The 15,479-nt window shown below is 41.9% G+C and overlaps 1 protein-coding gene and 1 pseudogene across 1 annotated transcript in view; both read left to right on the top strand.

Annotated features, from left to right (window-relative positions):
- Nucleotides 1-14,161, top strand: part of LOC134022992 (fucolectin-1-like) — a 55,302-nt gene extending 41,141 nt beyond the window's left edge. The window contains exon 7 of the mRNA XM_062464763.1: nt 12,806-14,161. The gene's annotated coding sequence lies outside the window, so the exon portion shown is untranslated. The remainder of the gene's footprint in view (nt 1-12,805) is intronic.
- LOC134022991 (fucolectin-3-like) lies at nt 10,472-12,806 on the top strand (annotated as a pseudogene).
- Nucleotides 14,162-15,479: the final 1,318 nt, after the last annotated feature.

The raw sequence follows: 15,479 nt of genomic DNA, 5'->3' as shown, positions 1-15,479 counted from the left end.
TATGGCCTATTTCCACACTCTTTATTTTTTCAATAATTTTCTCCGGGCTCCTCACGGAAAACTTTATTGAAAAGGTAAAGGGTGTGGAAGTAGGCCAAACATGATGAGAATAATATGGTGTCAATTTGAGATTTTTTATCACAATTTTGTGATAAGACGCGATGTAAAACGAATGTTGAATGTCGAATATGAAACTAACTTCACCTCGTTACAACTATTAATGTCCCTGCCAAAGCTGATATCAAACTTGCGTCCCTGAACTGTTGTATAGTGAGTTAACCCTTGTGCTGCCTTCGGGTCACATGACCCAAAGGTTCATAACGAACCATCGTTGTGTTTACCCAATTTTACCCAATACAAAAACAAATAAAAATAATTTTCTTTTAACCTTTGCAATGTGGGGGGTCTGAGACAACCCGACGGTTAAAAGAAAATGCTTCACTTTGTTTTTGTATGCGGTAAAGTTGTCGCAATACGACGGTGGGTCACAATGACTGATGGGTCAGAATGACCCGAAGATAACACAAGGGTTAAGCAAGGGGAGTTTCTATAGCCGAGTAGTGCATTGTGCACAGCACGCTTGGAAGAAAAAAAAGGGATATGAATAGGGGCCTGTGCCCCAGTAGAGCTTAAGTCTAACAACGCCCCTGTAGGGGAGTATCGAGGGATACCAAGCTCACCATACTGTACATAGCCTGAACCTCACTGACAGAATATGCATGCAACCAATACTATCAACACACTGAGTTACAACAGAAAAAACATTTGGGTGCATAAAAATGTGTTTCCGATGTTTGGAGAGAGCCCCACTGGAATACATTCACTGGAATGTTGTGTTCTGCACAATATTGTCATTGTCATGTGTAATGAATGAAACAGACATTTCAGGGTTGTAGGCAACGTGATGGAGAGTTAGGTGAGTCGGTGGCAAACAACCAGGGTATTAGTTGTAAGTTGTTTGTCAATAATTGTTCAAAATGAACTTCATGTATGTTTTTTAAATATTGAAACAGGTCTTAGATCCAAGTTAAGAGACATACTTACAGCTCTGAAATAAATTGAGAGACCACTGCATCTTTTTCTTTAATTTATCAAAAAAGTTGAAAAGGACCATTTTGAGTGAGGAACAGAAGGAACATTTTACCCTTCTGTTCCTCACTCAAAATGGTCCTTCTCAGCTTTTTTTTATTAAAGAAAAGGATGCAGTGGTCTCTCAATTTATTTCAAAGCTGTATCATTACAAATTATATTATTATTTCTAAGGACCTTGTTATGTATGCAATTAATAGTGTCAATTGCATGCTTTGTGATTCCAATGCATTAGGTGGCGCTCTACTGCACCGGTTCATGGCATTGTTACTTTTGTTTTACTTGCTAGTAAAAGCAAAGTTAAAATGGCTACCCATGTATCTACCTGCGTTCTTGTGTCACTAACTTGTGTTAATCATTAGTGTATCATTATATTATATGACAAACATCATATAAATTGGCGACGACAGTATTGTTTATGAATTCTACTCCAACTGAGCGAAGAACGTCGCGCTTGGAATGAGTTATAGACAACAGAAACATCCATGCTAACGTGCAAAACGGAGCATGTCTAGCTCATTGAGTGTAAGTTCAGAAGTGGAGTTAGGAGAGTTAGAGGAAAAGCCAGCACAGCAAGGACGTAAACAAAAGAAAATGACGGCTACCACTGGACCTATTGATGCCTTCAATGAGACCGTGGAACAATGGGAAACGTATATTGAGAGATTTGAACACTTTGTAAATGCTAATGATATAAACGATGAGAAGCGAGTGCTACTTAGCATTATGGGTACGAGAACGTACGGACTGCTGCGTAGTTTAATTACACCAGCACGGCCCGGAGATATGACTTTTCAGCGCATTGTGGCTGAACTGAGGGCCCATTTCTCTCCAAAACCGCTCATTATAGCGGAGAGATTTCGCTTTCATAAACGGAACCAGGAAGAAGGGGAGAGTGTTGCACAGTACGTAGCAGCGTTAAAAAGGACGGCTCAGTAAGACTTTGTGGTGATTTTAAAATAACACTAAATCAAACCATATGTCCATATATCCATAAGTATCCATAAGTCTATATATCGCTACCCAATTCCATGCATTGAAGACCTATTTGCATCTCTAGCTGGAGGCCAGCGCTTCAGGAAGCTAGATTTGTCACAAGCCTATTTACATATGAAAGTTAATGAAAAATCATGTCAACTACTGACGATCTCTACACAGATAGGACTTTTCTGTTTACCCTTTGGAATAGCCTCGGCTCCAGCACTGTTCCAGAGGGCTATGGATCTAGTTTCGCGATCTCGCTTGCCTCACTGCGCCATTGAGAACCTTTCATAGAAATTAATGGGGACGCCATTTAGAAAGAGAAGCCTCGCTGTGTCTACTTGTATACAAGTCTATGGTCTCTACCTGCGTTCTAGTGTCACTCAGATAATCACTAGTGTATCATAATATTATATGACAGACCTAATAGACATAGCCTTGTGCCAGATGATAATTTCACAACCTGCAAATAGTAACTTTTTATGCAATAGCTGGTTTGACAAACATAACAGATTGTTAATCTCAAACCAGTAACAAAGAAATAGAATAAGGAAAACTAGATTGGATATTTGTGTGTTTCAAGGGCACTAATTCAATCATAAACTTTTATAAACTTTTAAACTTTTACTTTTAATTATTAACAAAAAGTGTTAATATTTAGCCTTCACACAATAATTTCCATTAAAGGGGTCAATTGAGGGGATGAAAAAGACTGACTTCACTTTTTTCTGTGTTTTTTTGTCTTGATAATATGAATGAAATAAGTAAGATAATATGAATCAAGCGGAGCTGGTTCATGCAGGAGACTAGCGCGTCACTAGCATCTCGTCATATCACGCAGTTGGGGCACACCTTCTTCTATTTAAACAGGAAATCGCTGCACTCTGCATATCTAGTGCGACACAGGATGCTCTCTGTTTCAATCTGCTGCCTCCGCCTCCCCGGCATCCACCCTTGGTTCTGTGTTCCTTTCGTAGGGAGAATGCGTTCGCTGCTCTGCTCGGATGTCGAGACGGTGTCTCAGTTGGCTGTGGCAGGGAGCCGCTGCGAGCAGAACAATCATGCCAAAACATGTATTGTGTGTAATTAAATATCAAGTAATCACTACTACTGAATCCTCCTGCCTGAACCTTGAGTTCAGGATTAAACTAGATGTGCTAAACCTTTGATTGCTGTAATTGGGAGTCAGATGGCTGAGCGGTTAGGGAATCGGGCTATTACTCAGAAGGTTGCCGGTTCCGCAAAATGACGTTGTGTCCTTGGGCAAGGCACTTCACCCTACTTGCCTTGGGGGGAATGTCCCTGTACTTACTGTGAGTCGCTCTGGATAAGAGCGTCTGCTAAATGACAAAATGTAAATTTGACTCACCCTCCCCTTCAATCCTATCTATACAGATAAGCAACAGTGTGGCACGTTTTACTAATAAAATTGAGTTAGATTAACCCTCGTGCTGCCTTCGGGTCACATGACCCAAAGGTTCATAACGAACCATCGTTGTGTTTACCCAATTTTACCCAATACAAAAACAAATTAAAATAATTTTCTTTTAACCTTCGCAATGTGGGGGGTCTGAGACAGCCTAGCTGTTAAAAGAAAATGCTTCACTTTGTCTTTGTATGCGCTAAATTTGTCGCAATACGACGGTGGGTCACAATGACTGATGGGTCAGAATGACCCGAAGAGAACACAAGGGTTAACTGAAGTTCGGGAGGAAGTTCGCACAAAAACTCGTCCTTCACTCCAATCAACTCATACGCATCAGTCCAGTTAAAGCACGGACGAATGAGACCGAACCGAAATCCCCATTTTCAATTACGAGTTCTGTATTAAGACTCTTCCGTTCCTCTGGTCCTTGTGCTAGCATGTTCTTGGTCAGCGTGCGTGTTACCTGCCTTCGCTGCTGCCTTCGCTGCTGCATATGCTCCCGTTTCCGATTCCGTCTTGACTCATCCACTCGTCTCCCGGCTACCGCGGATTGCCTTCCGGCTCTATGGACATTCTGGACCTGTTCCCATCGAACGATGAGTTCCCCTCCCAGCTGGTGAGGCGGTCCCGTCCCCGGCGTTCCGGCCGCGTCCCCGGAACCCCCGGTCGCTCCACGTTTGGTACTGCTCCGGGCTCCTCCGTCTTCCTGGGTCCGGAAGTCGGTTCTACCGTCCTCCGCGGTCTCTGACTCCGGGACCTTCTGCTCGGGCTTGCTTCCAGGAGCCGGCCCCGACTTATCCTCCTCCCCCCCTCCTCGGCCTCAGCTCCGGTGGTCGCGGGCGGCCCCGCTTCCTTTCCTCCTCCGGCTCTTCGCGCCGCTCTCCATCTGCTGCTCGGGCGCCGCCCACTCCGCACACCTCCAACCTTCTCCCGGCATTGCCGTCCGACTGGACCGTTGCCGGTCTGCAGTGCCTCCTTCGGACTCGGGGGATCCAGTTTTTCCGGTCGGATCCGAAGGCTCGGCTCTTCCACGTCTGCTTCGGGCACTCCGAGGGTAGACTCGCCTCGCCCCTCCCGCCCGCCTCTCCCTCTGCCGGGCACTGGGCCACGCCTGACAGGTTCTTGCCTCGCCCCCGTTCCCCTGCCTCCCACCCTACCTGTCCCGGCTCCTGCCCTAGTCCTGTTTGTGGCGTTCATCGCCTCCCGGGGCACTCCGCCGCCCCCCTGGCCTGCCCCTGGCCTTGCTTGCCGTGGTCTGGCCCTGCCCTTCAGCTCGCCCTGCGATTCGGGGGCTCCGGGTTTTACACCTACCACATCCGGTTTGTCTCCGAGGCCGTGAGGCGGCTCCAGCCGTTCAACGAGACCACCTACTGGGGCTCCCTGGACAACGAGATCTATTGTCGCGTTTTAACTGCCCAGTCCGTCCTGACCTGCTCCCTGTACGGCACTCCTTCCCACCCGTCCCTGGAGTGCACGGTTGCGGCCCACCCGGCCCCTGCGCCTGGCCCCCCGCCTGGCCCCCTTTTGCCTCCTCCAGCCCTCCTTCCCCTGCCCACACCATCACCCTGCAGTCCCTCCTGTCCCCCCTTGCGGGCACCATCCGCCGGGGACACCTAATCCTTCTGCAGAAGCGGATGATCTGCAACAATTTCAAAGACGGAGGTTGCTTCCCTCCACTTGTGCTCCTTCTGCGGCGGGACCCACTCTCGCTCCTCCTGCTCCCTCGACCCCACCAACCTGCAAGCCTTGTGACCGCCTTCGAGGCCCTTCCCATCCGCCCCACCTTCTGGGTTTTCTTTGGGATTCACTGGCAGGACTCATACTGCTTGCCATCTGCCTGGCATTTGGATGCAAAAGCAGCCCATGCATCTTCGACTGTCTCTTTGAAGTACTCCGCTGGATCCTCCTCAACAAGTCCAAAATCCCCTTCCTCGTTCATCTCCTGGACGACTTCCTCACTATCGACCTCCCTTCATCTCCACTGGCCCCCACACCATATCAGGCTTGGCTCTGCTACCAGCCTCCACCAACCACATCAGGCTTTGGCTCTGCTACCAGCCTCCACCAACCGCATGAGGCTTGGCTCTGCTACCAGCCTCCTCCACTAATTCAGGCTTGGCTCTGCTACCAGCCCTGCTTAAATAAAAACATATAATGTATTCAATCGCTGGTGTGTCACTGAACTTGTGGACAAGCATTATAAAAAAAGACACTTGGGGCCTCGTACGTACATTCGCAAACGTAGCGTTATTAGCGCCATGGCCAACCCGCAGATTGCGCACGCTGTGATACTTCAGTTTACGTCGTATTTCTGAAACATGCAGGTCATCGGGTAATCAGCACCTTTCTCCGCCCACTATACCGTACATTGCGAGCATTTAAACGCGCAATTGAATGGGCCTCCTTCTCTCTTTCTATCATGGATCAGCCACCAAAGTCAAAACAGCGATGACTGTTTGAAATGATCCTGATGCCAATATTTGTAATGTAGCGAGGAGTTTAACAACTGCTGGAATGGAATGTGAACGCTGAGTCGGAGATTCAATGTAATCTTTGATTTCTTCCAGTAACTGTAATATTGCATGGCTGCTTAATCTGTAACGCGTTATGATTTTGTGTTCACTCAACTCAAAAATTGTGATCCTTGTGGCAAAAATCCTTGGGCCTATGTCTTTGTCTTGCTCGGTTTACGGCTGCCATTTCACCAGGAGGCATATGCGCATACTGGTTTACGGCTGCTTTTAAAAAATGGAGAATTTTCACCGCAAAATAGAGGTGCGCTTTTACAGGCGGTTTTTGTACATACCGCCGAAAACATAATTAGGCGCACTTAACGCATCCCCTCCCATCTCTTTATGGGAAACTCCCACTTTCCCCTTGACCCTCCCGTGAATGCATATGCATGACACGGAAAAGCGCAATTCGCCATTTCAGTTCCCGCGACAGGCAGTCTGCACTTTTACCTAAGTGTGGCATGTTTGTACATACCTCGCTTTTACGCGCAAATTGCGTAACAAATACGCCTGAAGTGGGCGCAAAAGCGTTAGTACATGACGCCCTTGGTCTTTGTGTACTATCTAAATACCTCAGCGCGATCATGGTTGCCTAAAATAACATTTACATTTAGTCATTTATCCAGAGCGACTTACAGTAAGTACAGGGACATTCCCCCGAGGCAAGTAGGGTGAAGTGCCTTGCCCAAGGACACAACATAATTTTGCATGGCCTGGAATCAAACCGGCAACCTTCTGATTGGTAGCCCGATTCCCTCACCGCTCAGCCATCTGACTTTTATGTCAAAGTCTTGTGGTCACTGTTGTGTGTCAAGGTAGGTAAAACTGTTTTCTTTTGAACGCCATTTGTTACTTGGTGTAAACTTAAACAAGGTGGTTGTGTGAAGCAATAATTGATGTTTAGTGACTGGTAAAATACAAACCGTACGTTCCTTAACTCTAACCCCCAAAATACAAATTCTAATGATATTAGAATTATGCACTTCGGATTCTTATTTTCTGCTATACTAACTACTGTATATGTGCTATTTGTACGTTGCTGTGGATAAGAGCGTCTGATAATGAATGAAATGTAGAGGTTTCCACTGACCACATTGATGTTGATGATGCGTTTTAGGGGAGCTTTTAATAATGGTGCTGTAAATAACTGTAAATCAATATCAACAACACAATCAACATCAATATAACTGACAGCTGAATAGCCTGACACATGAAGGCTTCATCGTATTTGTAACATTTACTACACATGTTTTTATGATAATGTAAATTATCTTTTATAAATCAAGTTTTTCTCTGTTGCTTCCTTATTTACTTCCACTTTCTCAGCATGGTGTACAGTATACCCAATATAAAATCAATAATAAAACGGTACTGAAAAGAGAATGTAAAAGCAAATAGTAATGGTCAGTACAGTATGGTTACAAATAGTAAGATGTGATAATTGTAAAAATAGGCAAAAGGTTTTTAAATTAAATTCACAATTAACTAGCAAATGTCTCAGTTAGTTTTTCCAGTTTTCCCTGCCCCTACTGTTTTCTGTCAGTCTCGCTTGGTGTATGTTCTGGTCCTGGTTTTGTCTCTCCGCTGGTTCCTGGTTCCCTTCACTCCTGTCTCCCAATCACTCAGATCTTGTCCATTGTGATATCCCTGTCCTCTGTATGTATGTCTGTTCCTTTTGTCAGTCTTTGTCGGTTCGTTATTGTGTTATAGTTACCCCAGCCAAAACTCCCACAGCCAACTGTGGGAGTTTTAGTCATCCAGTTGTAGTCCATTGAACTCAGTGAAATAAGTAACACAGTCAAATTTCAGATGTTTACACATCGTTTTTTACTTTAATTCCTTTTCACTTGGAAAACTATATTTTTTATATCATTAACTACCATAAAAATGAGTCATGATACCAATCAAGGGTTGTTAAACTGAAAATTGACTAAGCCGTCTTCAATAAATATTTGAGCACACATTTATATTAACAATGTTTTGCAAGTCATTTGGATTCTTTTATTGTTAGGTTTTCTGAAACTACCTTGGTACTATTTTATCATGTTGATAAGATACTGATTTATGTCATTGTGTAGCTGATGCTTGCCATTTCACACAAATGTAATTGTCCTGAATGACCTTGTGTTATACCGTGCACATTGTCTTATTTTATTTCACCTCAAATCACTGTCTTTTGAGTGAACGTGGTTACATCTAGCAGTTGTTGATATGTTAACCGATTGTCTTTATTATCTGTGCTTGTGATAAATACAAAGAAGGAGACCAACCGTTATCAAGTCATCATTCTCACTTCAATTTCCTCATTCTTCCTGTAACACAGCCCCACTTTTGTTTACTGAATGGCACTGATGTACGATTATATTTAATCATACCAGTAAGGAAATAGAAGAAAAACAAGCTTATCAGTTTGAAGTGCACACTATCTTATCTAGACTTAACCCGTGTTTCTTGCCTCACATGTAGAAGCTGCTTTGTCAAATTGACTTGAATGCAAGTTAAAGTTATAGTCATGCATTTTTTATTTAACTTCTAATTGTACAAGTCTGCAGAGATGTATATCAGATTTTCCAGTGGAATGGGTTGGACATGGTCAGTAAGTTACTGTGGAAATTGCAAGGAGAGTGGCGTGTGTAAAATATCATATGATCATGAAAGATTCTCAGCACCAAAGATGTAATAGTATATATGTAAATGACTAAAACCCTCTGTCAGGAAGTGAACTGTCCCTTGAATAAGAATTGAGCACAGGTGAATTCCATGAACAGTAATTGTTGGTTTCTGACGGAACTGTCTTTTGAGATTCTGTTTCTGCCTGCCTATCAATCTAATAGGGGTTATGCGGAGCGCCCAGGAAACAAACCATTAAACAAATCTAATCATTTCCGCTGCTGTGCTAACCCAACGGCAAACCCAGCTAGTTTGCACAATCAACAATAACATTATTATTATTATGAGCATTTTGGGCGTTTTAAATTATTTAACTGTGAAGACCATGTATTTATCCAAACCGTTTAAGTACCAGATGCGGGAAAATCCGAACAGTGATTTTTACTGCGTATCTCAGTGTGAAATGTCCGGATGACCTGATGTCGTACTGCCTGGTTAAATGCAGAATTCCCATATATCTTGAAAGCTGCCCTCCTCGACCTTTTTGGTGTAAAATTGACCGACATGTAAAGTTATTTACTTTGTGACATGATGCGAACGAGACGTGGCTGCCGCCCACAGTAAGACTATGCAGTCTACCGGGAGAGCCGTTCTCACTCAAATAAGACTATCACGACCCAAATCAAAATTCAGAGTCGACAGATCAATGGAGAATAGCTTTTTCTTCTAAAGGCTGCCATCCTCGACCTTTTTGGCGCAGAATTCACCGAGATATAAAATTGGAAACTGGAGGCATCTTGTGTAAAACAGCACCATGTCAGAGCATACAGATCCGGAAGTGATGATGTCTGTTTTACCGAATACGGAAGTGTTTTCCGCATAACCCCTATTGAATGCACTGACTAATAAAGTAAATTGTTAAAATTCAAACCTTTTACAAAAAAATTTTTTTTTACTGGGGCACAGCAGATTTATACTCGGGCACGTGCCCCAGTACAAAGTGTCTAGCAACACCCCTGCCACGAGAGAGGAGACCTTTGTCGGAATGGACAGCTCTCTGCACTAGATGCCCAACTCTAGACTGTGTATGGACATGATTGCAGAGAGCTTGCATATCCCTCAATTTCCTAGGATCCAACTCTCCAGATCCGAGGTCTCATGGGCCCTAAATCATACAGCCCTCTTAAATGAATCAAATCTAATTAGGATAGTTTTGATGAAGGATATTCTAAATAAAGAACTGATAAGACATTAATGACAGTGAATCAAATCTGAGCAACAAAAATTGCAATTGCAAAAATTACTGTTACTGTGTCTTCTGTCCTATGGACAAGGAAATTACTGCTAAGAGTGTCAGAGCCTTGAATAATCACATGTATGAGGGTATAACAGTACAAAAAGGAGTCTTTATGAAACCAGACAAACGATTCATAAAAGGGTGTGGAAACGCTAAAGGGAAATTTAAAACCCAGTACAGCCCTCAACTCAGTATATAATCATGGCACAGAGGGCCAGGCAAAAGTCTAGCTTAATACACACTCTTATAATAGCCAATGCACCCTCAAACCATAGACAGTAGGCACTGCAATTACCACAGCACTCTGACAGGCACTGCAAAAACACACTTCAAGTGTTTAAGGGGAGACCCGAATACCCTGCCTCTGTCTGCAGTACCCCGTTCTCACTTCCCACACCAGCAATTCTTTAAATAGGCCTAATTAAAACCGTACAACACAAAACAACACTAGATTGTCTGTAGACTAACTCACCGAGACCCTCCCCCCTGTCATTTAAGCATTGAAAGTATTTCAAGCTATCAGGTATATCAAGTTGTATATAAGGAAGAAGGAACAAAAAATCAAACAAAGAACTATGGAATGAGGAGAAATATGATCATGAAAAACTAGATTGATGTAGATAATTTTTTTGTCACTTATAAATACCTGTGGTCGGGGATTCTCAACAGAACATCGACATCAGTACCAGGTAGGTGGAATCTTTAACTTAATTTCTTGCAAAATTCTGTGAATAGTTGATAGTTTAAACCAATAAGTTAATGATTAAATAATTAAGTATTGAATAATACAATGTATTTGCTGAATTTATGCTGAAGATGAAACTAAAGCAAATCATGTGTTTATTACAAGTATATTTTTATTCAATCCATTTGTCAAAATGTATTGTTTAACATGTAATTATATGATTGTCTCCTTAATCTGTGAAATATGAAGAATGTTATTCACTGTCTCCCTTCTAGTATGTTGAAACTGCTGATATTAGTCTTCTGGTTGAATCTTCTTGGGCTGTCCATTGGTGCCACAGCCCGAAGTAAATAAACAATGTCTCTTTGTATTATCTATTTAAGTTATAATTAAGGATACTAGCCACATGTGTAAACTCAATGCTGTTCACATACTGTAGCTTAAAGATAGTGGCTTCTTTTAAATTGAAGGTCTGATCAAGGTCAAACTTGTTTTTGGCCTTGCCTTTTGTTGAGCTTGTCTAAAGATCTGTTTGTGCTGGTAGTACATTGCAGTATAATTAAGCCCCTCCATTGTGCCAGCCAAACAAGATTAATCATGGCTAAGGCTGAAACCCTTACTGTAGGCACACTGCGGTTACTCCTCAAATCTAAGTAGAAAAACAACATTATCATGTACAGTATTTGTTGTTTGTTAAGGCCTCAAACTTTTATCACATTCCAGAAAATCTTGCTCTATATGGCAAGGCTACCCAGTCATCCTTGGGTGAAAATCCATGGGCCCCGTACGGTCATGCCTCCAACGCCATTGATGGGAACCACAATACATGGTATGAGGCTGGGTCTTGCACCTACACTGGGAAAAAGACAAACCCCTGGTGGAGAGTGGACTTGCTGGACACGTACATAGTCACCTCAGTCACCATCACCAACAGAAATGTTCTTTCTGAGAGGCTCAATGGGGCTGAGATCCGCATTGGAAACTCTATTAATAATGATGGCACTGACAACCCACTGTAAGATAAGACAATGTTCGGAGTCTCTAAGATTGTCTTTTTTGCACTTTTATTGCTGGATAAACAAGGATTTGATTAAAAATTAAATACTGTAAGTTAACTAATGTTCTCGTTTTTTTCTCCTTCCTTGTTTTACTCTGTCTCTTTCCCTCAGAGCTAACGTCATTAACTCCATTCCAGCAGGCAAGGCTCGGACTATAAATCTTAAAAAAGGTATTGAGGGACGCTATGTGACTGTAGTTTTACACGGGAAAGGGAAGATTTCTAACACTCTGTGAAGTTGAGGTTTATGGGTACCTCGCTCCAAATGGTAAGGTTCACTTTAAATGTTCTTAGGCCTATGTAGAAAATGTATACACCCTCATCCATTATATAAGTATTCCTGAGTGCCTAATGACCATTCAATACATAATTGGATGTTAATCGTTTTTGTGTTTTGTGAATCATAACTTGTTTGATACAACTTTGTTGTATATTTATTGCGGTTAATTGTGCTTTTTGTGATAATGTTTTTTTATTTCAATCTGCCAGAGTCTGCATAGGAGAGACACAATCTTTTCATTGAATATTGAAAATGCATTTCTATTGTTAAATTCCTGTACGCCTGTAAGTTTTCTTTTTTTTACCGTTCTGCCTAGGAGAGAATTTGGCTTTGCAAGGAAAAGCCTCGCAGTCGTCACTCCATTCAACAGGATTTGCATACAATGCTATAGACGGGAACCGTGCCAGTAAGTGGGCACAGGCCTCCTGCACCCACACTGGAGCAAATTTGAATCCCTGGTGGAGGCTCGACCTGCGCAAGACCTACAAAGTTTTTTCTGTCGTAATCACTAATTATGAGACACCCACTAGACTCAATGGGGCTGAAATTCGCATTGGAAACTCCCTCAACAAAAACGGCAATAAGAATCCGAGGTAAATTGTGAGAGTTGTAGTCATCCAGTTGTTGTCCATTGAACTCCATTACTGTATGCCGAGTGTTACGACTTATTGTGCTTCTACATTCATGTAACTTTCCAGGTGTGCAGTGATATCTTCAATTCCTGGTGGCTTTACTCAGACTTTCCATTGTAATGGGATGGAAGGTCGCTACGTCAACGTGGTCATTCCGGGAAGGAAAGAATATCTGATATTGTGTGAGGTGGAGGTGTATGGGTCACCACTCAACTAAAATGTCGATAGTACGGAGCTTTCAGCCTTTTATCAGATTCACTCAGACTCACTACTCAGTCAAATCAGTAACATGGTAAAATAATTGGCATGAATTCTGATGTTTACACATCGTTTTTACTTTCATTCCTTTTCACTCGGAACACAGTTTTTTTTCATCATTAAGTTTAAACTACTATAAACTACTCGAAAGATGATTCATGATACCAATCAAGCAAAATTGACTTGGTGCTGTCTTCAAAAAATATTTTAGCACACATTTATATTAACAATGTTTTGCTTTATCTTGCAATAGTTATTATATTTATACTTCTATTGTTTGGTTAAGAATGATGTGACTCATTGTAGTTAAGAAGCATATTACATGTACAAAAGCAAAATACCCAAAATTTTGACAAATAATGTTGAATTTATTACATGGATGAAATTTGTTTAAATAAGTAGCATTTTTTTCTGAAACCACCATGGTACTATTTTATCATGTTGATAAGATACTGATTTAGCGCAGAGCGGGATTTTAAAAGGACGAAGCGTTGCCCTATGTCCCGCTACAATTTCACTCCAGGAATGCTCACGCCACGTGTCTGAAGCATGCCCAAGCCCGACCCAGTATCCATCTGTGTCCTGCCCAGTCATCAACAGTAGACTATTTTCAGTAAAAAAAAAACACCTCAATAATAGGGGGTTAAATATTGGCCAAACAACCAAAACGAATTCCCATATGGTTTAAAAGAATCCTGCTAAATTTGCCTGAAAACGCCTAAACAGCATACCCAAAGTAAATTGAAAGCTGTTCTTGAACCATTTGGAGTACGGGCATGTTTTATTCTAGTGAAATGGGCCTTAGAGTTGAGACATCATTATGATTGGGCATTATGACATTATTATTTGTAAGGATTGGACATAACCTTGTGCCAGTTGATAATTTCACAATCTGCAAAGAGTTAAACCTTAGCTGGTTTGACACATAACAGATTCTTAATTCTTAGCTTCATTGTACCATCCAAACAAGCTTCATTATGGCTAAGGGAGTTAAAACACTGTAAAAAAAAAAATCACTGCAAACTGCAAAAACAACGAAATGGTCAAGTGTTTTTTCATGTCTTTTACCCTCATTACATTTTAGAAAATCTTGCCCTACATGGAAAAGCTACTCAGTCGTTTATACATGACATCGGTCATGCCTCCAACGCTATTGATGGAAACCGAAATTCACAATATGAGGCTGGGTCCTGCTCTCACTACCACTCAAGCGTACCCCTGGTGGAGAGTGGACCTGCTTGACACGTACATCGTCACCTCAGTCACCATCACCAACAGAAATACTTTCCATGAGAGGATCAATGGGGCTGAGATCCGCATCGGAAACCATATAGAGCTTGATCAATAGATTAAGCGTTATCATGCTGCCACTCCTGGGCCACACAACCGTGTCATAGGGAGCATCCAACTCATCTGATATTTTCATGCCACCAAAGGTCTATCACAGAGTAGGTGAGGCAGGTTAGGGGTGTGTCGAAAAGAGATGTGAGGAGGAGAGGTGCATCAAAGCAGTGCTGCTCCTTCTCCCAAATGGCCTCTTCATCAACGATTTCATACATTATTTATTTTTAAAACCACAATTTGAATAAAGGAGCATTAGACAGTATCCTTGAGTGTTAGATGATATACCGTATTTCTTCGAATAAATTCCGCCCTCGAATAAACGCCACCCTTGAATAAACGCCGCACCAAAAATGAACATTGTGTAATAAACACCGCCCTCGAATAAACGCTGCACCAAAGAAATCTGAAAACGGTTATTTAATTGGTTAAATTCAACCCCAGTATTTATTACACATGTAGGGCCTACATAACTTTCTGTTTGAAAGCTAACGTGTATGAACATTTAGGCATGCTGCTTCAGATTTCTACACAATGTAGGACATCTGTATTTGAGACAGTTGTACTACCAACGCACACCTAATTGATAGCCAATGAGAAAGGGAGTTGCCGCACTCATAGACAAACAAAGAATAGACAAGGAGGTCAGCGGTAGTAAATGAAACCTGCGTTTTTAGCAGCATGATTCATTTGTCACAATGCCAGCAACGAAGTTGTCTATGGCTGCACTGCAGCTACAATTCACGAGATCACCCTTACTAATTAAACGCCGCCCTCGAATAAACGCTGCACCAAAAATGAACGTTATATAATAAACGCTGCAGCGTTTATTCGAAGAAATACAGTATTTTTTAATTCCAGAATGTGAAAACTCACTTTAGAAGTTTATTTGATATGTTTACACTTTCTCAGCATAGTGTACACGGTATACCCAATGAAAAATCAATAATAAAACGGTACTGAAAAGAGAATGTAAAAGCAAATAGTAATGGGCAGTACAGTATGGTTGAAAATAGTAAGATGTGTAATAATTTTAAAAATAGGCAATTTTTAAATTAAATTTACTAGCAAATGTCTCAATTAGTTAGTTTTTCCAGTTTTCCCTGCCCCTAGTGTTTTCTGTCAGTCTGGGTGTCCTGTATTTTTCTCTCTCCCCTGGTTCCTGGTTCCCTTCAGGTTGTTATCATGGTTGTTATCATGTTAGGGTTATCCCATACGTTTGAGTATTCCCTTGTGTTCCTTAGTTTTTGAGAAAAAAATCGTATTCTTTTTTCTTATTCTTGCATCTAGATCCAACTCCACAACTCCCA

The sequence above is a fragment of the Osmerus eperlanus genome, chromosome 7 (assembly GCF_963692335.1).
Source record: "Osmerus eperlanus chromosome 7, fOsmEpe2.1, whole genome shotgun sequence".
Taxonomy (NCBI): domain Eukaryota; kingdom Metazoa; phylum Chordata; class Actinopteri; order Osmeriformes; family Osmeridae; genus Osmerus; species Osmerus eperlanus.
This window is presented reverse-complemented; position numbering and strand designations above follow the sequence as displayed.